General features: G+C 44.4%; 1 protein-coding gene across 12 annotated transcripts in view; it reads right to left on the bottom strand.

The window, feature by feature from the left end:
• LOC132393150 (glutamate receptor ionotropic, kainate 5-like) overlaps positions 1 to 23,130 on the bottom strand; it is a 227,151-nt gene that overhangs the window by 144,379 nt on the left and 59,642 nt on the right. For 6 of the 12 annotated variants that reach the window (XM_059968039.1, XM_059968050.1, XM_059968030.1 and 3 more), the window contains 3 exons: positions 16,611 to 16,658; positions 15,394 to 15,443; positions 9,951 to 10,008 (listed from right to left, as the gene is read on the bottom strand). The gene's annotated coding sequence lies outside the window, so the exon portion shown is untranslated. The remainder of the gene's footprint in view (positions 1 to 9,950; positions 10,009 to 15,393; positions 15,444 to 16,610; positions 16,659 to 23,130) is intronic. The other 6 variants (XM_059968092.1, XM_059968073.1, XM_059968123.1 and 3 more) reach the window with 3 other exon arrangements.

Genomic DNA, 23,130 nt, shown 5'->3' with positions numbered 1-23,130 from the left:
GTGAGATCAAGCACACTATGAACACTGCGAACAAGCACACTAGGAACACTGTGAGATCAAGAACAGTAGGAACACTGTGAGATCAAGCACACTAAGAACGCAGTGAGATCAAGCACACTAGGAACACTGTGAACAAGCACACTAGGAACACTCTGAACAAGCACACAAGGAACACTGAGATAAAGCACACTAGGAACACTGTGAGATCAAGCACACTAGGAACACTGTGAGATCAAGCACACTGAGAACACTGAGATCAAGCACACTAGGAACACTGTGAAATCAAGCACACTAGGAACACTGTGAGATCAAGCACACTAAGAACACAGTGAGATCAAGCACACTAGGAACACTGTGAACAAGCACACTAGGAACACTGAGAACAAGCACACTAGGAACACTGAGATAAAGCACACTAGGAACACTGTGAGATCAAGCACACTAGGAACACTGTGAGATCAAGCACACTAGGAACACTGTGAGATCAAGCACACTGAGAACACTGAGATCAAGCACACTAGGAACACTGTGAGATCAAGCACACTACGAACACTGCGAACAAGCACACTAGGAACACTGTGAGATCAAGAACAGTAGGAACACTGTGAGATCAAGCACACTAGGAACACTGAGATCAAGCACACTAGGAACACTGTGAAATCAAGCACACTAGGAACACTGTGAGATCAAGCACACTGAGAACACTGAGATCAAGCACACTAGGAACACTGTGAAATCAAGCACACTAGGTACACTGTGAGATCAAGCACACTAAGAACACAGTGAACAAGCACACTAGGAACACTCTGAACAAGCACACTAGGAACACTCTGAACAAGCACACTAGGAACACTGAGATAAAGCACACTAGGAACACTGTGAGATCAAGCACACTGAGAACTGAGATCAAGCACACTAGGAACACTCTGAACAAGCACACTAGGAACACTGAGAGAACAAGCACACTACAAACACTGCGAGCAAGCACACTAGGAACACTCTGAACAAGCACACTAGGAACACTGAGATAAAGCACACTAGGAACACTGTGAGATCAAGCACACTAGGAACACTGTGAGATCAAGCACACTAGGAACACTGTGAGATCAAGCACACTGAGAACACTGAGATCAAGCACACTAGGAACACTGAGAGATCAAGCACACTACGAACACTGCGAACAAGCACACTAGGAACACTGTGAGATCAAGAACAGTAGGAACACTGTGAGATCAAGCACACTAGGAACACTGAGATCAAGCACACTAGGAACACTGTGAAATCAAGCACACTAGGAACACTGTGAGATCAAGCACACTAAGAACACAGTGAACAAGCACACTAGGAACACTCTGAACAAGCACACGAGGAACACTCTGAACAAGCACACTAGGAACACTGAGATAAAGCACACTAGGAACACTGTGAGATCAAGCACACTACGAACACTGCGAACAAGCGCACTAGGAACACTGTGAGATCAAGAACAGTAGGAACACTGTGAGATCAAGCACACTAGGAACTCTGTGAACAAGCACACTGAGAACACTGTGAGATCAAGCACACTAGGAACACTGAGATCAAGCACACGAGGAACACTGTGAACAAGCACACTGAGAACACTGAGAGATCAAGCACACTGAGAACACTGTGAGATCAAGCACACTAGGAACACTGAGATCAAGCACACTGAGAACACTGAGAACAAGCACACTGAGAACACTGTGAGATCAAGCACATTAGGAACACTGAGATCAAGCACACTAGGAACACTGTGAAATCAAGCACACTAGGAACACTGTGAGATCAAGCACACTAAGAACACAGTGAGATCAAGCACACTAGGAACACTATGAACAAGCACACTAGGAACACTCTGAACAAGCACACTAGGAACACTGAGATAAAGCACACTAGGAACACTGTGAGATCAAGCACACTGAGAACACTGAGATCAAGCACACTAGGAACACTGTGAAATCAAGCACACTAGGAACACTGTGAGATCAAGCACACTAAGAACACAGTGAGATCAAGCACACTAGGAACACTGTGAACAAGAACACTAGGAACACTGAGAACAAGCACACTAGGAACACTGAGATAAAGCACACTAGGAACACTGTGAGATCAAGCTCTCTAGGAACACTGTGAGATCAAGCACACTAGGAACACTGTGAGATCAAGCACACTGAGAACACTGAGATCAAGCACACTAGGAACACTGTGAGATCAAGCACACTACGAACACTGCGAACAAGCACACTAGGAACACTGTGAGATCAAGCACACTGAGAACACTGAGATCAAGCACACTAGGAATTGTGAGATCAAGCACACTACGAACACTGCGAACAAGCACACTAGGAACACTGTGAGATCAAGAACAGTAGGAACACTGTGAGATCAAGCACACTAGGAACTCTGTGAACAAGCACACTGAGAACTGTGAGATCAAGCACACTAGGAACACTGAGAACAAGCACACGAGGAACACTGTGAACAAGCACACTGAGAACACTGAGAACACTGTGAGATCAAGCACACTAGGAACACTGAGAGATCAAGCACACTGAGAACACTGTGAGATCAAGCACACTAGGAACACTGAGATCAAGCACACCAGGAACACTGTGAGATCAAGCACACTAGGAACACAGTGAGATCAAGCACACTAAGAACACAGTGAGATCAAGCACACTAGGAACACTGTGAACAAGCACACTAGGAACACTCTGAACAAGCACACTAGGAACACTGAGATAAAGCACACTAGGAACACTGTGAGATCAAGCACACTAGGAACACTGTGAGATCAAGCACACTGAGAACACTGAGAACAAGCACACTGAGAACACTGTGAGATCAAGCACATTAGGAACACTATGAACAAGCACACTAGGAACACTCTGAACAAGCACACTAGGAACACTGAGAGAACAAGCACACTACAAACACTGCGAGCAAGCACACTAGGAACACTCTGAACAAGCACACTAGGAACACTGAGATAAAGCACACTAGGAACACTGTGAGATCAAGCACACTAGGAACACTGTGAGATCAAGCACACTAGGAACACTGTGAGATCAAGCACACTGAGAACACTGAGATCAAGCACACTAGGAACACTGAGAGATCAAGCACACTACGAACACTGCGAACAAGCACACTAGGAACACTGTGAGATCAAGAACAGTAGGAACACTGTGAGATCAAGCACACTAGGAACACTGAGATCAAGCACACTAGGAACACTGTGAAATCAAGCACACTAGGAACACTGTGAGATCAAGCACACTAAGAACACAGTGAACAAGCACACTAGGAACACTCTGAACAAGCACACGAGGAACACTCTGAACAAGCACACTAGGAACACTGAGATAAAGCACACTAGGAACACTGTGAGATCAAGCACACTGAGAACACTGAGATCAAGCACACTAGGAACTGTGAGATCAAGCACACTACGAACACTGCGAACAAGCACACTAGGAACACTGAGATCAAGAACAGTAGGAACACTGTGAGATCAAGCACACTAGGAACACTGTGAGATCAAGCACACTAAGAACACAGTGAGATCAAGCACACTAGGAACACTATGAACAAGCACACTAGGAACACTCTGAACAAGCACACTAGGAACACTGAGAGATCAAGCACACTACAAACACTGCGAGCAAGCACACTAGGAACACTCTGAACAAGCACACTAGGAACACTCTGAACAAGCACACTAGGAACACTGAGATAAAGCACACTAGGAACACTGTGAGATCAAGCACACTAGGAACACTGTGAGATCAAGCACACTGAGAACACTGTGAGATCAAGCACACTAGGAACATTGTGAGATCAAGCACACTATGAACACTGCGAACAAGCACACTAGGAACACTGTGAGATCAAGAACAGTAGGAACACTGTGAGATCAAGCACACTAAGAACGCAGTGAGATCAAGCACACTAGGAACACTGTGAACAAGCACACTAGGAACACTCTGAACAAGCACACAAGGAACACTGAGATAAAGCACACTAGGAACACTGTGAGATCAAGCACACTAGGAACACTGTGAGATCAAGCACACTGAGAACACTGAGATCAAGCACACTAGGAACACTGTGAAATCAAGCACACTAGGAACACTGTGAGATCAAGCACACTAAGAACACAGTGAGATCAAGCACACTAGGAACACTGTGAACAAGCACACTAGGAACACTGAGAACAAGCACACTAGGAACACTGAGATAAAGCACACTAGGAACACTGTGAGATCAAGCACACTAGGAACACTGTGAGATCAAGCACACTAGGAACACTGTGAGATCAAGCACACTGAGAACACTGAGATCAAGCACACTAGGAACACTGTGAGATCAAGCACACTACGAACACTGCGAACAAGCACACTAGGAACACTGTGAGATCAAGAACAGTAGGAACACTGTGAGATCAAGCACACTAGGAACACTGAGATCAAGCACACTAGGAACACTGTGAAATCAAGCACACTAGGAACACTGTGAGATCAAGCACACTGAGAACACTGAGATCAAGCACACTAGGAACACTGTGAAATCAAGCACACTAGGTACACTGTGAGATCAAGCACACTAAGAACACAGTGAACAAGCACACTAGGAACACTCTGAACAAGCACACTAGGAACACTCTGAACAAGCACACTAGGAACACTGAGATAAAGCACACTAGGAACACTGTGAGATCAAGCACACTGAGAACTGAGATCAAGCACACTAGGAACACTCTGAACAAGCACACTAGGAACACTGAGAGAACAAGCACACTACAAACACTGCGAGCAAGCACACTAGGAACACTCTGAACAAGCACACTAGGAACACTGAGATAAAGCACACTAGGAACACTGTGAGATCAAGCACACTAGGAACACTGTGAGATCAAGCACACTAGGAACACTGTGAGATCAAGCACACTGAGAACACTGAGATCAAGCACACTAGGAACACTGAGAGATCAAGCACACTACGAACACTGCGAACAAGCACACTAGGAACACTGTGAGATCAAGAACAGTAGGAACACTGTGAGATCAAGCACACTAGGAACACTGAGATCAAGCACACTAGGAACACTGTGAAATCAAGCACACTAGGAACACTGTGAGATCAAGCACACTAAGAACACAGTGAACAAGCACACTAGGAACACTCTGAACAAGCACACGAGGAACACTCTGAACAAGCACACTAGGAACACTGAGATAAAGCACACTAGGAACACTGTGAGATCAAGCACACTGAGAACACTGAGATCAAGCACACTAGGAACTGTGAGATCAAGCACACTACGAACACTGCGAACAAGCACACTAGGAACACTGTGAGATCAAGAACAGTAGGAACACTGTGAGATCAAGCACACTAGGAACACTGTGAGATCAAGCACACTAAGAACACAGTGAGATCAAGCACACTAGGAACACTATGAACAAGCACACTAGGAACACTCTGAACAAGCACACTAGGAACACTGAGAGATCAAGCACACTACAAACACTGCGAGCAAGCACACTAGGAACACTCTGAACAAGCACACTAGGAACACTCTGAACAAGCACACTAGGAACACTGAGATAAAGCACACTAGGAACACTGTGAGATCAAGCACACTAGGAACACTGTGAGATCAAGCACACTGAGAACACTGAGATCAAGCACACTAGGAACATTGTGAGATCAAGCACACTATGAACACTGCGAACAAGCACACTAGGAACACTGTGAGATCAAGAACAGTAGGAACACTGTGAGATCAAGCACACTAAGAACGCAGTGAGATCAAGCACACTAGGAACACTGTGAACAAGCACACTAGGAACACTCTGAACAAGCACACAAGGAACACTGAGATAAAGCACACTAGGAACACTGTGAGATCAAGCACACTAGGAACACTGTGAGATCAAGCACACTGAGAACACTGAGATCAAGCACACTAGGAACACTGTGAAATCAAGCACACTAGGAACACTGTGAGATCAAGCACACTAAGAACACAGTGAGATCAAGCACACTAGGAACACTGTGAACAAGCACACTAGGAACACTGAGAACAAGCACACTAGGAACACTGAGATAAAGCACACTAGGAACACTGTGAGATCAAGCACACTAGGAACACTGTGAGATCAAGCACACAAGGAACACTGTGAGATCAAGCACACTGAGAACACTGAGATCAAGCACACTAGGAACACTGTGAGATCAAGCACACTACGAACACTGCGAACAAGCACACTAGGAACACTGTGAGATCAAGAACAGTAGGAACACTGTGAGATCAAGCACACTAGGAACACTGAGATCAAGCACACTAGGAACACTGTGAAATCAAGCACACTAGGAACACTGTGAGATCAAGCACACTGAGAACACTGAGATCAAGCACACTAGGAACACTGTGAAATCAAGCACACTAGGTACACTGTGAGATCAAGCACACTAAGAACACAGTGAACAAGCACACTAGGAACACTCTGAACAAGCACACTAGGAACACTCTGAACAAGCACACTAGGAACACTGAGATAAAGCACACTAGGAACACTGTGAGATCAAGCACACTGAGAACTGAGATCAAGCACACTAGGAACACTCTGAACAAGCACACTAGGAACACTGAGAGAACAAGCACACTACAAACACTGCGAGCAAGCACACTAGGAACACTCTGAACAAGCACACTAGGAACACTGAGATAAAGCACACTAGGAACACTGTGAGATCAAGCACACTAGGAACACTGTGAGATCAAGCACACTAGGAACACTGTGAGATCAAGCACACTGAGAACACTGAGATCAAGCACACTAGGAACACTGAGAGATCAAGCACACTACGAACACTGCGAACAAGCACACTAGGAACACTGTGAGATCAAGAACAGTAGGAACACTGTGAGATCAAGCACACTAGGAACACTGAGATCAAGCACACTAGGAACACTGTGAAATCAAGCACACTAGGAACACTGTGAGATCAAGCACACTAAGAACACAGTGAACAAGCACACTAGGAACACTCTGAACAAGCACACGAGGAACACTCTGAACAAGCACACTAGGAACACTGAGATAAAGCACACTAGGAACACTGTGAGATCAAGCACACTGAGAACACTGAGATCAAGCACACTAGGAACTGTGAGATCAAGCACACTACGAACACTGCGAACAAGCACACTAGGAACACTGTGAGATCAAGAACAGTAGGAACACTGTGAGATCAAGCACACTAGGAACACTGTGAGATCAAGCACACTAAGAACACAGTGAGATCAAGCACACTAGGAACACTATGAACAAGCACACTAGGAACACTCTGAACAAGCACACTAGGAACACTGAGAGATCAAGCACACTACAAACACTGCGAGCAAGCACACTAGGAACACTCTGAACAAGCACACTAGGAACACTCTGAACAAGCACACTAGGAACACTGAGATAAAGCACACTAGGAACACTGTGAGATCAAGCACACTAGGAACACTGTGAGATCAAGCACACTGAGAACACTGAGATCAAGCACACTAGGAACATTGTGAGATCAAGCACACTATGAACACTGCGAACAAGCACACTAGGAACACTGTGAGATCAAGAACAGTAGGAACACTGTGAGATCAAGCACACTAAGAACGCAGTGAGATCAAGCACACTAGGAACACTGTGAACAAGCATACTAGGAACACTCTGAACAAGCACACAAGGAACACTGAGATAAAGCACACTAGGAACACTGTGAGATCAAGCACACTAGGAACACTGTGAGATCAAGCACACTGAGAACACTGAGATCAAGCACACTAGGAACACTGTGAAATCAAGCACACTAGGAACACTGTGAGATCAAGCACACTAAGAACACAGTGAGATCAAGCACACTAGGAACACTGTGAACAAGCACACTAGGAACACTGAGAACAAGCACACTAGGAACACTGAGATAAAGCACACTAGGAACACTGTGAGATCAAGCACACTAGGAACACTGTGAGATCAAGCACACTAGGAACACTGTGAGATCAAGCACACTGAGAACACTGAGATCAAGCACACTAGGAACACTGTGAGATCAAGCACACTACGAACACTGCGAACAAGCACACTAGGAACACTGTGAGATCAAGAACAGTAGGAACACTGTGAGATCAAGCACACTAGGAACACTGAGATCAAGCACACTAGGAACACTGTGAAATCAAGCACACTAGGTACACTGTGAGATCAAGCACACTAAGAACACAGTGAACAAGCACACTAGGAACACTCTGAACAAGCACACTAGGAACACTCTGAACAAGCACACTAGGAACACTGAGATAAAGCACACTAGGAACACTGTGAGATCAAGCACACTGAGAACTGAGATCAAGCACACTAGGAACTGTGAGATCAAGCACACTACAAACACTGTGAACAAGCACACTAGGAACACTGTGAGATCAAGCACACTACGAACACTGTGAACAAGCACACTAGGAACACTGTGAGATCAAGAACAGTAGGAACACTGTGAGATCAAGCACACTAGGAACACTGTGAGATCAAGCACACAGAACACTGTGAGATCAAGCACACTGAGAACACTGTGAGATCAAGCACACTGAGAACACTGTGAGATCAAGCACACTAGGAACACTGTGAGATCAAGCACACTAAGAACACTGTGAGATCAAGCACACTAGGAACACTGTGAGATCAAGCACACTGAGAACACTGTGAGATCAAGCACACTGAGAACACTGTGAGATCAAGCACACTAGGAACACTGTGAGATCAAGCACACTGAGAACACTGTGAGATCAAGCACACTAGGAACACTGTGAGATCAAACACACTGAGAACACTGTGAGATCAAGCACACTGAGAACCCTAAACAAGCACACTGGGAACATTGTGAACAAGCAGACTAGGAACACTGTGAGATCAAGCACACTAGGAACACTGTAAACAAGCAGTCTAGGAACACTGTGAACAAGCAGACTAGGAACTGTGAGATCAAGCACACTAGGAACGCTGTGAACAAGCACACTAGGAATACTGTGAGATCAAGTACAGTGGGAACATTGTGATACAGAATACATAGTGGGAGCATTGAGAGCAAATAGAATGGGAACATGGTGAGAGGAAACACATTCTCTCTACACTTCTCAGTCAAGCGGCCAGTCAAAGACCCCACTCATCCCAAACATTCTCTCTCCTCCCCTCTCCCAGAGGGCAGAAGTTACTAAAGCTTGAAAACACACACCTCCAGGCCTAAGGACAGCCTTTACCCCGCTTGAGAAATAAGATGGATTCTTGGCTTCTTTATGATCTTGGATTTTATCGTTTGCCTGCACTGCACTCTTTCAGTAGCTTTTACACTTTACTCAGCACTGTTATTGTTTTACCTTGTTCCAGCTCAATGCACTGTGTAATGATTTGATCTGTATGAACAGCATGCAAGACAAGCTTTTCACTGTATGTTAGTACATGTGACAATAATAAGCAAATTCCATTAGGGACTCTGTGACATCAGCCACACTGGGAACAATGTGAAAGGAATGCATTGGGAACGCTGTGAAAGGAGTATGTTGGGAGCAATGTAAAGAGTGAAAACAGTGGGAAAACTGTCAGATTAAACATACCGGGATCACTGTGAGCATGGATGCACTGGGGATAGAGTAAGTATGAATTTTGTGTAAACTAAACTGAGAGCTTAAAATGTCCAGAGGTGAACAAACCAGGGCCATAATTGGCAACAGTGGGAAACAGAGAGGGAAGTACATTTCAGCAGAACTTCTGTCCATGTCTCGAGGCAACTAGCAGAGGCAGAACTGCAATGCATACAATGTGGCAGCAAGAAATGTAACACTAAATTTGGATGGTCTAACAGAAATAAAGCCATACCAGATGATAATTCAGCTGCTCTTCTTGCAAACTGTGCCATGGGATCCCTTATGTCCACCTGAGAGAGAAGCAATCCTCCATTAGCCCTTCAACTAACTTTGATTATACAACACCCCCCACCCCACCACTACACCCCCCACACTGCTCCCTCCTCACTGCCCCTCCCACAGCCCGGTGTTTTTCCTTCACTGACCCCTCATACCATGGTGCTTCATCCTCAGCATCCCTCCCACATCCCTGTGCTCTCTCCTCACCACCTCTCCCACAGAACTCCCTCTTCACTGCTCAGCACTCCTTCCTCACTGTCTCTCCCACAGCGTGGCACTCTCTTCTCATCACCACTTCTGCAGTGCAGTGCTCTTCTCACCACCATTCCCAAAGTGCAAACCCTCACTGCTCCTCCCACAGTGCGGCACTCCCTTCTCACAGCCCCTCTGACAGCACAGTGCTCTCTCCTCACTGCCCCTCCAGCAGCCATGCTCTCTCTCCTCACACCCCACCCTCAGTACAGCACTCTCTCCTCATCACCCCTCCCATAGACCAGCTCTCTCTCCTCACTGCCCCTCCCAGAGTGCAGGACTCTCCTCACCACCAGACCCAGAGTGCAGCACTCTCTCCTCAATACCCATAACACTGTCCACGAGCCTTCCCTAATCCCTGTTGCACTTGTTTGTGTGTTTTGTGCACAGGCACAGCTACATCCTTGGGTGCTGCAGCTCTCTGCTGTCATTCTCCATTTAAGCAATCCCGTTCCCCTGCTCCTCTCCCTAATTGATTCCTGGGATAGCAGGACTTTCATATGAAGAAAGACTGGATCGACTAGGCTTATACTCACTGGAATTTAGAAGATTAAGGGGGGATCTTATTGAAACATATAAAAATTTAAAGGGATTGGACAGGCTAGATGCAGGAAGATTGTTTCTGATGTTGGGGAAGTCCAGAACGAGGGGTCACAGTTTAAGGATAAAGTGGAAGCCTTTTAGGACTGAGATGAGTAAAAACTTCTTCATATAGAGAGTGGTGAATCTGTGAAATTCTCTGCCACAGGAAACAGTTGAGGCCGGTTCATTGACTATATTTAAGAGGAAGTTAGATATGGCCCTTGTGGCTAAAGGGATCAGGGGGTATGGAGAGAAAGCAGGTATAGGATTCTGAGTTGGATGATCAGCCATGATCATATCGAATGGCAGTGCAGTCTCGAAAGGCCGAATGGCCTACTCCTGCACCTATTTTCTATGTTTCTATAAACCAAACAACTCCATCTTCCCCTGTTATACCCCAATTTGACAACTCATTGCTCTGTCACCTCATCGATCTATAACTTGCTGTAAACAATCAGTAGTCTCCTACCTAGCTGCCGTTCCATCTATTTTTGGGTGGTCAGTAAATCTTACTGCTGTATATGTGCTTCCTATCCCTAGCACATCACTGTTTGTTGTGAGTTGTGGTCCCAGCACAGATCCACGGTCCCCTTTATCCTTCCCTGCTGCCTCCTGTCCCTCGGTAAATCTTTTACTCCAACACCATAGACTCTTCTGATTGAATCGTTCATTACACACCTTGTGGAATGCCTTCTGGAAGTGACAGAGTCACAGAGCAATGTAGCACAGATACAGACCCTTTAGCCCTACCAGTCCATACTGGCCAGTGACCACCCAGACAGTGCCAATTTCCTGTGCTAAGTCCATATCCCTCTAAACTCCTCCCCTCATGTACCTACTCAAGTGCTTTTTAAAAGATAATATTGCAGCTGCCTCAAACAGATCCTCTGCAGCTCACCAACAATTGACATCCGCAATGTGAAAAAGATGCCCCTACATCTATGACTGTATTGGTGCTGCTTCTTGTCGACTTCATCAACTTTGCCTCCAACTTCCACCCTGTCCTCAAGTTTACTTGGTCCATTTGTGACACCTACCTCCCCCCACCCCACCCTCTCACTTTCTCGATATCTACTGATGTCAATTATAAACCCACTGATTCTCACAGCTACCTGGACTATATCTCTTCCCACCCTGTTACTTGTAAAAACGCCATCCCATTTTTTCAATTCCTCCGTCTCCACTGCATCTGCTCTCAGGATGAGGCTTTTCATTACAGAACCAAGGAGATGTCCTCCTTCTTCAAAGAAAGGGATTTCCCTTCCTCCACCATCAATGCTGCCATCAACCGCATCTCTTCTATTTCACAGACATCTGCCCTCACCCCACCCTACCAGGGATAGGGTTCCTTTTGTCCCGCCACCCCGCCAGCTTTCACGTCCAGCACATAATTCTCCCTAACTTCCTCCATCTGCAACAGGATCCCACTACCAAGCATGTCTTTCTCTCCTTCCTCTCAGTTTCTGCTTTCTCCCTCCTGGCACTTAGCCTTGTAAGCAGAACAACTGCTACACCTGTCCTTACAGCTTCTCTCTCACTACCATTCAGAGCTCCAAACAGTCCTTCCAGGTGAGGTGATAGAATGGGTCTGTTAGAGTCATCTACTGAATCTGGCTCCCTGTGTGGCACCTGTATATCACTGAGTCCCGATATAGAATAGGAGACCACTTCGCTGAGCACCTACAATCCGTCCACCAGAAAAAGCGGGATGTCCCAGTGGCTACCCATTTTAATTCCACTTCCCATTCTGACATGTCGCAATGAGGCCATATTCAGATTGGGGGAGCAACACCTTATAGCCTCCAACCTGATGGCATGAACACTGATTTCTCAAATTTCTGTTAATGTCCCCTTTTCACCATTCCCCATTCCCTTTCTCTTCTCTCACCTTATCTCCTTAACTGCCCATCACCTCTCTTTGGTACTCCTTCCCCCTTTTCTTTCTTCCATGCTTTCTGTTCTCTCGTATCAGATTCCTCCTTCTCCAGCCCTTTATCTCTTTCATCAATCAACTTTCCAGCTCTTCACTACTTCCACCTCTGCTGGTTTCACCTATCATTTTGTGTGTCTTCCTTCCCTCCCCCCACACTCTAAATCTGCCTCCTCATCTTTTTTTTTCTCCAGTTCTGGTGAAGGGTCTCGGCTCAAAACATTTTTTTCCAAAGCTGCTGCCTGACCTGCTGAGTTTCTCCAGCATTTTGTGTGTGCTTCTTGGATTTCCAGCATTTGCAGATTTTCTCTTGTTTGAATGTAAACAGAGCATGTGAGGATACAGTTTTAATGCAGCTAAATGGGGTTAGTGCAGATGGACAAAATGGTCTTCCTGGACACGGTGGGCCAAGTCTGCCTTTATGCTGTGATGCAACCTTAACAATTATGGTGTGTGATTTTTTTTTAGAATGTGCCATTTTATTTCATTTCTGATGTTAATCCAACAACTCTGTTACAAATGTTACCTGCATTCACATAAAGATCCTTCAATGTTATCTTTGCACCATTTTCTCTGCTCTTGACAGTATTTAAAGTTTCAATTTACAGCACATTTATTGTCTTAATTGGCCCAAGCACACAAGATCCTTGTCTGAGCTGGTCTCATTTGCCTGTGTTTGGCCCACGGATCTTTCCTATCTCTATGTACCTGTCCAAGGACCTTTTAAACGTTGTTAACCCACCCACCTCTAGCACTTTCCATATACTGACCACCTTCTGGGTGAAAAAGTTGCCTAAGGTTCCTATCAAATCTCTCCACTGTCACCTTAAACCTGAGAAAAATAATACGTACATTGACTTTATCCATTCCCTCATGATTTTATACACTCTATTCTTCTATGCTCTTATGAAAAAGGTCCCAACCTGCTCAACCTCCCTCCATAATACAGTCCTCGAGCCCTGGTAACATCCTTCTGTATTCTTTCCATCTTTATGGTATCTTTCCTATAACAGAGTGATCAAAACTGAACATGGTATTCTAAATGTGGTGTCACCAATGTCTTGTACAAATGCAACATAACATTCTAACTTCTGTGCTCCATGCCCTGACTGATGAAGGCCAGGATGAAAAACCTTCTTCACCACACTGTCTATGTGTGATGCTACAGTCATTTCCTGAAACCAGGTCCCTCTGTTGTACAACTTTCCATAGGTTCCTAAATTGTGAATGTCCTACACTCATTTGGAAGGACAACCTTTCATTTGTGTAGCCATTCCCTTCCAGTCAATCTTTGGACTCTTATTATCATTACCCACGCCTGTGCCCTGCACTATCACCTTGCCCTTACTCTTTATCTTTCTAAAATACCACTCACCAGAAGCCATTGCCCCTACTATTCAATTCAGTTTAAAGTGGTTGTCCACTGTCACAGTTATTTAATTCACTGTTCTCAGTCTGGTCAAAGTGAAGACCACTCTTTCGTCAATGCCCCAAGAACTGAAAGCTATTTCTCCCACATAGATCTTTGAGTCACACATCCAAATTGCTCTGTGCAAATCTGTGTGTGTTTCATGAAGTAATAGTGATTCATTTTATGGTTCAGGTTGTTGTTTATTTGGACCCTATCTGCACCCATTCCTTCAGCTGAACCTCTTCCTCTGACCTGTCTCATTACTTCCCACAGCGACCACATTTGGACCTCTCCTTTCCAAGTTCACCTTCAAACCTGGCACAAAGCAAGCAACGAAGTCTTCAGTATTCATACTTTTGGCCACAACAGTATCTGGCACCAATGCCCCCACACCCCAAACAATAATGAATCTCATCCCACCCACGTTGCTTAAGGTAGTGGGCACATCCACCCCTTCTCCTCAGACAGAAAACAAACGAGCTGGTCACTGACTTCAGGAAAGCAGGTAGTGCACATGCTCCTATCTACATCAATAGTGTAGAGGTTGAGAGAGTTGAAAACTTCAAGTTTCTAGGGGTGAACGTCTAACCTAGTCCAACCATATAGGCACCACGGACAAGAAAGCTCACCAATGCCTCAGCTTCCTCAGGAGTCTAAAGATTTTTGCTATATCCCCTTTGACCCTCGCCATTCCTTATCAAAGCACTTTGTCCAGATGTATTATGACTTGGCACAGCAACACAATAAACGCAAGAGACTCTGCAAATGCTGGAAATCCAAAATGCTGGAGGAGGTCAGGCAGCACCTAGGGAAAGGAATAAAGAGTCAGCGTTCTGGGTCTCAGCCTGAAATGACGATTCCTTTCAATAAGTGCTGCCTAATGTGCTGAGTTCCATCAGTATCTTGGTATGGCAACTACTCTTTTCATGACTACAAGAAACCAAAGAATATCCCCCAAGCGGCCGACCCCCTCCTCACTGGGTAACTGAAGATCAGAAGCAAGGGGCTGAAGTACAAGCAGAACTTCAGGAGCTGCCTCTTTAGAGGCATCTCAAATAAGTTAACCAGTTCAAGGTCACCTGAATATCCAGCGAGGTATGCACTAGTTGTTAACCTTTAGACGATCAGACTCTCAATGCAAATGAAAATCAGAACTTTAAGGATCAAGCAATTAAGTCTGACATATTCAATATGTAAAGCCAAATTCAGATAATCACTCACCAACATCCAGCCTCCCTAGACACGGCACTCGGTTGGTGCAGGATGCTGAGCTAGGAAAGTGGGGAGAGAGACAGAGAGTGAACATACTAGGACCAGTGGTGGGTGAAAGAAAATACTCTGGGATTGATGGGCAGAGATTAAACATTCAGAAACCAGTGGGGAGAGAGTAAATACACTGGGATCAGTGTGGAATAAGAATTTTTTTCCCCTGTGAAAGACTAGGGTACACATTTTTCCACATCATGTTCCATCCATCACAATCCCTAAACCTGTCTTTTTCTCCTCACAAACCACCATCATATCCAGCTCTATATCCTTACAAATTTCGGTGTAAACAAAATTTGCTAATGTGGTCGGCAATCTCTTCAGGCCTCAGAAGTATTCTCTGCAGTATCTATTGAGCACAGCCTCCCAGCCCAGAATTGAGACATAAGAGATTCTGCAGATACTCAAAATCTTAAGCAAACACTAAATGAACTCAACAGGTCGGAAACTCAACATCTACGGAGGGAAATGAACAGTTGACATTTTGGGTCAAGATCCTTCAAGTAGGACTGGAAAGAAGGTGGGCAGAAGTTGGAATAAGAATGTGGGGGGGGGGGGGAATACAGGCTGACAGGTAATTGCTAAGACCATTTGTGGAGGAAGGTGGGTGGATGGGGGAGCAGGGATGAAGTAAGAAGCTTAAAGAGGGATAGGTGGAAGAGGTAAAGGGCTGAAGAAGAAGGAACCTGATAGGAGAGGATGGCGGAATGAAGGGAAGGAGATGGGGAACCCAGAGGGAGGTAAATAGTTGGACATGAAGGCAGGAGAGAAAAAAAATAAGAAGGCCATCAGAACAGGGGTAAAAAGAAAATAAGTGTGTGTTGAGGGGGAAGGACAGAAGGAAGAGGTTACTGGAAGTTAGAGAAATTGATACCAAAAGTCATGCATTTATTCTATTCTCTGTGTCTAGTCTGTGCCACCATACTACCGGGCACCACAAACTTGCTGTTCATGAACAGAACCCACATGCCCACAGGTTCATCAAGACCAGAGTCAGATGCCTCTCACTAACCAGTTTGAGCTGGTTATCCCATTACCAGAAGGGCACAGGCTAGCACTTAACCACCGTACACCTCTTGTTTACCACTGTTATTGAAAACTACAAGGCTAGGAAAACCCAAAAGGTACTCTAAACAACTAAATTTCTCAAGTAAAATGAGCCATTTACTCACCCATCCAGACACCCTAGGCACCGTACTCTGTAGGCACTGCAGGCTGAGCTAGGAAAGAAAGGAGAGGGAGAGAGAAGGAGAGAGAGGGAGGGAGAGGGAGAGAGAGAGAGAGATCGATCAGTGGTGTCAGATGTACTGGACTGTACAGAGAGAGTAACACCTGAATAAGATACAGAAACTGAGAGCAGACCTTTCATTCAGAAAAGAAAATTAAGACGGCAAGAGGGGGCATGAAATATCACTGACAGATGTGATCAAAGAGAATCCTAAAGTATTTTACATTAAAGGCAAGTAGGTAACTACAGAAAGAGTAGGGTTCAAATTGACAGCCTGTGTATGAGCCTGAGGATAATTATTGAGGTCTTAAATAAATGCTTCTCATCAGGAGAAGGATGTTGGAGAAGGATGTTGTAGCAGGAAATTACAAGAATGGCAACAGTGAAATTCTACAAACTGTTATTATTAACAAAAATTAGTAATAGGATAAGCCAGTGGGCTACAAAATGGGAACATTCCCAGATGAGACGTAAATCAGAACAATGCCATGCTGGAAACCTATGAAGTTCTGAGAAAGAGAAATAGCCCTAGAATACTGACAGCATCTCTTTACACAGATGCTTAATGACCAGCTGATTATTCCCAGAAATTTCTGCTCCTCCTCATTCCCTGGTCGCTGTGGGAGGTAAGGGTGGAAATAGCAGGGGCCGTGAAAGAAGATTTTCGAGCCTTTGCTGACACAGGTGAGGTTCCAGGTGACTGGAGGACAGCAAGCATGGAACCTTCATTCGAGAAGGGCAACAGGGATAAGATAGGGTAAGCACAGTCCTGTGAAGAGCCAGGATTAATCTATACTCGGAAAGGAGAGTGCTAACCAAACATAGTAACTGTGGTGTTGTTAGGGAGAGATTCCATCTTCATAAATTGACTCAACTTTTAAACAGGTGCAAAATGTATTGATAAGGGCAATATGGTGGACAAGATTTACTCTGTCACCAAAGACTGGCAAATTTCTGCAGATGTACCATGGAGAGCATTTTAACCGGCTGCATCACGTCTGGTATGGAAGTTCCAATACACAGGATCAACAGAGGCCGCGGAGGGTTGTAGACTCAGCCAGCTCCATCACAAGTACAAGCCTCTCCATCACCAAGGACACCTTCAAATGGCATGCCTTAAGAAAGTGACATCAATCATTAAGGGCCCTCACCACCCAGGACATGCCCTCTTTTCATTACAACAATCAGAGAGGAGTACAGGAGCCTAAAGACCCACACACAACATTTTAGGAACAGCCTCTTCCCCTATTCCATCATATTTCTGAATATTCCATGTAACCATGAACACTACCTTGCTATTCCCCTTCTGCAATATTTATTTGCTTTTTATTGTACCTTACAGTAATTTTTAATGTTTTGCACTGTACTGCTGCCACAAAACAACAAACTTCACGACATAAGTCAGTGATAATAAATCTGATTCTGAGTTATAAATTCATTGAGTAATACAGCACAGGAATAGGGCCTACAGCAGAACATGAACATCAGACTATGACTGTATCAACACTAATCACATTTGCTAGCATTTCATTCATATTTTCCTCTGCTTTGGCAATTCAAGTGCTCATTCAGATGTTTCTTAAATGTTCTGAGATTTTCTGAGATTTTGTGAGAAATATTTTCTTCCCCAGATCTCTACTGAACCACTAACTTCTCACCATAATCCTATGCCCTCTCTCTTTGACATCTTTGTTAAAGGCCAATGTTTTCTATTATCTAGCCTATCTATGTTCTTTGTAATTTTATACTGCATACCTCTCTCGGGACACCCTTTAGCCTCCTGCTCAAGGGAAACAAACTCTGTCTCTCTGCACTTTGAAAAATATTTCTGCAAGGTCCCTTATGGAAGGCCAGTCTGGAAGATTAAAGCATGTGGGCTCCATAGAGACTTGGCAGATTGGTTTCAAAACTGGTTCAGCCACAGAAGTCAGAAGATGATGCTGGAAGGGTGTTGTTCTGACTGGAGGTCTGTGACCACTTATGTTCCATAGGGGATCAATACTGGGACTGTTGTTGTTTGTGATATTTTCATCCTAAAGGATTTGAATGAAAATGTAGATGGGCTGATTAGTAAGTTTACAAACAACACGAAAGTTGGTGGAGTTGAGAATGGTGAGGAAGGTTCGCAAAGGGTACAGATCATTTGCAAATATGGGCAGAGAAATAGTAGATTTAGTTTAATCCAGACGAGTGCTGCACTTTGTCAGGTCAAATGAAAAATGATGCAGTGAATAGCTGGACCCTTAGGAGCACTGTTGTACAGACAGATCTCAAGGTACAAGTTCACAGCTCCTTGAAAGCCAATTTGGCATATCATCTAAAATTTTGACAAACTTCTATAGATATGTGGGTGAGAATACATTGACTGCTCGCATCGCAGCCTGGTATGGAAACGCAAGCTCCCTTGAACATAAAAGCCTACAAGCAGTCATGGCTACAGCCCAATAAATTTTGGGTAAAGCCCACCCCTCCATTGAGCACATCCACAAGGAGAGCTGTCGCAGGAAAACATCTATCATCAGGAAACCCCACCACCCAGGACATCGTCTGAGTGGGCATAGTCAGAGTGGTAATCTTGAGACTTCAGTTCTTTCAAGGCTTCCACAAAGAGAGGCTTCACTCAGAGAAAGCAAAGGAAAGAAAATCTTTTTTTTTCCCTTTTCTTCTTTATATCTGTTCAGCTAGGACAGTGGAGATGCCAGGCAGGATAGTGAAATGCTCCACTTGCAGGATGTGGGAAGGCAGGGAGACCTCCAGTATCCCTGACCACTACAAATGCGAGAAATGCATCTAGCTACAGCTTCTAACAAACTGCATTAAGGAGTTGGAGCTGGAAATGGATGAAATCTGGATCATTCAGGAGGCTGAGGGGGTGATAGACAGGGCATATAGAGAGGTAGTTACACCCAAGGTGCTGGACACAGGAAAGTGGGTGACAGTCAGGAAGGGGAAAGGGGTTAAAGAGCCAGTGCAGAGTACCTCTGTGGCAACCCCCTTCAACAATAGGTATATCACTTTGGATAGTGTTGGGCGGGGAGGGAAATGACTGAACAGAGGAAAGTTACAGTAGTCAGGTCTCTGGCACTGAGTTGATTCTGTGGTTCAGAAGGGAAGGTGGGAGAAGAGAAGCACTGTGGTGATAGAGGAACAGACAGGAGTTTCTGTGGGTAAGAACAAGATTCCCAGATGGTATGTTGCCTCCTGAGTACCAGGATCGAGGATATTTCTGATAGAGTCTTCAGCATTCTAAAGTGGGAGGGTGAACAACCAGAAGTCATGGTCACATAGGTACCAATGACAGGGGGAGGACGAGTCATGAGGTTCTGCACAGGGAGTTCAAGGAGTTAGATGCTAAGTTAAAGGGCAGGGCCTCCAGGGTTGCGATCTCAGGATTGTTACCCATGCCAACAAGGCCAGAACTAGAAAGATAGTAGTTTAATAAGTGGCTAAGGAGTTGGTGTAGGAGGGAGGGCATAAGATTTTTGGATCATTGGGCCCTCTTCCAGGGAAGGTGGGGCCTGTACAAAAAGTACAGTTTGCACCGAACTGGAGGTGGACTAATATCCTAGTGGGAAGGTTTGTTAATGCTGCATGGTGGGGTTTAAACTAGAGTTGCAGGGGGATGGGAACCAGAGTGCCAGAACAGTTAGTGGAGAGGTTGTGGAGGCAGATGTTGGTAAGACCTCAGACAAAGTTAAGAATCAAATGAATGAGTATGGTACGACTGGTGTCCTGAGCTGCATATATTTCATTGCAAGAAGTATCATAGGCAAGGTGGTTGATAGTGCTGAAGATGAGGTAGCTGGTTTACAAACAGAGGCAAGGTGTAGTGAGCAGAGGTTGTTGAAAGGGCAAAATTGCAGTCAACAGGATGAGTTGCAACATCAAAGGCAGACAAAATCGAAAAGGGTGAATACAGAACTGAAGGTTTTGCATTTGAATGCATGCAGTATATGGAATAAGGTAGATGAACTTGCAGCACAGTTAAAGGTATGATGTTGTAGGCATCACTGAATCATGGCTGGGAGCTTAATGCCCAAGGATACACATTGTATTGAAAGGACAGGCAGGAAGGTAGAGGGAGCAGCGTTGCTCTGTTGGTAAAAAAATGAAATCAAACCATTAGAAAGAGGTGACATGAGGCTAGAAGGTGTTGAATCATTGTAGACAGAGGACCTGCAAGGGTAAAAAGACCCTGATGGGAGTTGGATACAGACCGCCAAACAGTAGTAAGGATGTGGCCTACAAATTACAATGGATGATAGAAAATGCTTGTTAAAAGGGCAGTGTTACCATAGTCCTGGGAGACTTCAATATGCAAGTAGATTGGGAAAATCAGGTTGGTCCTGATAGTATGATCAAAGTCACCCTGAAATTTGAGAAGGAGAAGCTAAAGTTAGATGTATCAGTATTAAAGGGAATTACAGAGGCATGAGAGAGGGGTTGGCCAGAATTGAATGGAAAAGATTACTGGCAGAGATGACAGTGGGCAGCAATGGTTGGAAATCTTGGAAGCAATTTGGAAGGCACAGGATATATACTTCCCAAAGAGGAAGACGTATTCTAAAGGAAAGACAACACAACCGTGGCTACCAAAAGAAGTCAAAATCAACATAAAAGCCAAAGAGAAGGCACATAATCGTGCAAAAATTAGTGGGAAGTTAGAGGATTGAGAGCTTTTAAAAACCACAGATGGCAACTAAGTCATAAAGAAAGTAAAAATGAAATGTGAAACAAAGCTAGCTATTAATATTAAAGAGGATACTAAAAGTTTCTTCAGATTCATAAAGTGTAAAAGAGAGATGAGAGTGGATATCGGACCACTGGAAAATGATGCCGGAGAGGTAGTAATGGGGGCAAAAAAATGGTGGATAAACTGAATAAGTATTTTGCATCAGTCTTCACTGTGAAAAACGTTAGCAGTATGGTGGAAGTTCCAGGTGTCAGGAGTCATGAAGCGTGTTAAGTTACTATACCTAGACAGAAGGTTCTTGGGAAACTGAAAGTTCTGAAGTAGATAAGCCACCAAGACCAGATGGTGTACTGAAAGAGAGTTCTGAAAGAGGTGGCTGAAGAGATCATGGAGGCATTAGTAATGACCTTGCAAGAATCACTAGATTCTGGAATGGTTCCAGAAGTCTGGAAAATTGCAATTCCACTTTTCAAGAAGAAAGCCAGGCAGAAGAAAGATAACTGACCTCAGTGGTTGGGAAGATGTTTGAGTTGATTATTAAGGATGTGGTCTCAGAGTACTTGGGGGCATATGATAAAATAGGCCACAGTCAGAGTAGTTTCCTCAAGGGATAAGCTTGCCTGACAAATCTGTTGGAATTCTTTGAAGAAATAACAAGCAGGATTGACAAAGGAAAATTAGTTGATGTTGTGTACTTGGAATTTCAGAAGACCTGTGACAAGGTGCTACACATGAGGCTGCCAAACAAGCTTCGAGACCATGGCATTACAGGAAAGATTCTAACATGCATAAAGCAGTGGCTGATTGGCAGGAGGCAAAGAGTGAGAATCTTCTTAATTCAGAGGAGTAAACTTAGGACAGAGATAAGGAGAAACTGCTTTTCTCAAAGAATGATGAATCTACGGAATTCTCTGCCCAATGAAGCAGTGGAGGCTACCTCAGTGAGTATATTGAAGACAAGTTTGGATAGATTTTTGCATAGTGGGGGATGGGGAAAAGGCAGGTAGGTGGAGATGAGTCTATGGTCAGAACAGCCATGATCTTATTGAACAGCGGAGCAACCTCAACGGGCCAGATGGCCTACTCCTGCTCCTATTTCTTACATTTTTATATTCTTATAAAAGGAACCTTTTCTGGTTGGATGCTGGTGGCTAGTGGTGTTCCACAGGGGTCTGTGTTGGGACCAATTCTTTTTACATTATATGTCAATGATTTTGATGATGGAATTGACTTTCTTGCAAAATTTGCAGATGATATGAAGATAGATGGAGGGCCAAGTAGTTCTGAGGAAGTAGAGAGGCTACATCTTCAACACTTAGACAGATTAGGAAACTGGGCAAAGAAATGGCAGATGAAATAGTATCCTGAAGTGTATGGACATGCACTTTAGAAGAAGAAACGAAAGAGTTAACAGTTTTCTAAATGGAGAGAAAATACTAAAAATAACATGTAAGTGGAGTTAGGAGTCTTTGTACAGGACTCACTAAAGGTTAATTTGCAGCTTAAGTCTGTGGTGAGGAAGGCAAATGCAATGTTAGCATTTATTTCAAGAGGACTGGAATATTAAAGCAAGAATATAATGCTGAAACTTTATAAAGCACTGGAGAGGCCTTAATTGGAGTATTGTGAGCAGTTTTATCTTATCTTATCTAACCTTAAAAAGGATGTGCTGAAGCTGGAAAAGATTCAAAGGAGATTCAAGAACATGAATCCAGAGTGGAAGGCTTGCCATATGAGGAGTATTTCATAGCTCTGGGTCTGTATTCACTAG

This window comes from Hypanus sabinus, chromosome 1 (genome assembly GCF_030144855.1).
Source record: "Hypanus sabinus isolate sHypSab1 chromosome 1, sHypSab1.hap1, whole genome shotgun sequence".
Lineage (NCBI taxonomy): Eukaryota > Metazoa > Chordata > Chondrichthyes > Myliobatiformes > Dasyatidae > Hypanus > Hypanus sabinus.
Note: the sequence above shows the minus strand (reverse complement) of the source record. Positions and strands in the feature narration are given on the sequence as shown.